Below are 1203 nucleotides of genomic sequence, written 5' to 3'. Positions count from 1 at the left end.
ATGCGTTATGTCTTCATGGTTATTTATATTATTTATGGACAAGTGTTTAAGAATGGCTCTCTTCGACGAAGAGGGTATGGATCTCGAAACAATAAGGGTACGAGGGTTAGCATTCGCAGATGATAAGGTTGTTATGGCAGAGTCTATCGAAGACCTACAAAGAATATTGAATAAACTAGATGCAAGCATGAACAGCCTGGGCCTCAAAATTAACGCAAATAAAACAAAAACTATGGTATTCGAAGGAGAGAGTGAGAAAACACTATACAATATTCTATTAAATGATGAGAGAATGGAACAAGTTGATAAGTTCGTATACCTTGGTAGCTTATTCACTAGAGACGGGAAGTTAGATGAGGAATTAGATAGACGAATAAATGAAGGTAAGAAGGTTATTGGTAGAGCAGGTCCCCTTATCAGAAGTAAAAATATATCAAATAAAGCTAAAGTGGCAATACATAATTCTATATTTGTACCGACTGTACTACACGGTAGCGAGACATGGACTTATCAAGAAAAAGATAAGAGTAAAATTAAAGCAATTGACATGAGATTCATGCGCATAATAAGCGAGAAACCCCTAATGGACAAAGTAAGTAACGAGATAATTCTAAAAGAATGTGGTGCAGAAGAGACGCTAGTAGACACATGGGAAAGAAATCGGTTAAGATGGTTCGGACATTTTGAGAGAATGCCAAATGAACGAGTAACGAAACAAGTGTATCAAGGTAAAGTAAATGGCAACGTGCCCAGAGGTAGACCACGGAAAGAATGGTTTGAATGTGTGAATGAGACCCTACTTAGAAGAGACATAAGAAGTCACAGAAACACGAGAGCCTGCATGAAAAAATGCATGGACATAAAAGAAGCTAGAGAAGTATGCTAGGACAGGAAAGTATGCCGGTAAATAGTTAATAAAAAGAGTGTCAGTAGAGTGAATGACGCCTGAAACAAAGACCTTGGCTATTAATGGACCCAAGTGGGGAACCTTACATAACGACTTCCGGAGGTTTTTCGCTTGGGGTGATTGCTAATGAGATTGATCAGCAACCTGGGTCGGAACAGTGTTGCGGAACGATCGTGTTGTTTACTTAAATAGCACGAGAATTCTGGATCAATCTGAAAAATCTATATCCCTTCCATACACTACTCCTTTCCCCTACCGAGTGAGTCACGCCTACCCCGAAAGGGAAATGGCTTAAT

Source organism: Belonocnema kinseyi, chromosome 6 (assembly GCF_010883055.1).
Source record: "Belonocnema kinseyi isolate 2016_QV_RU_SX_M_011 chromosome 6, B_treatae_v1, whole genome shotgun sequence".
Classification (NCBI taxonomy): Eukaryota; Metazoa; Arthropoda; class Insecta; order Hymenoptera; family Cynipidae; genus Belonocnema; species Belonocnema kinseyi.
This window is presented reverse-complemented; position numbering follows the sequence as displayed.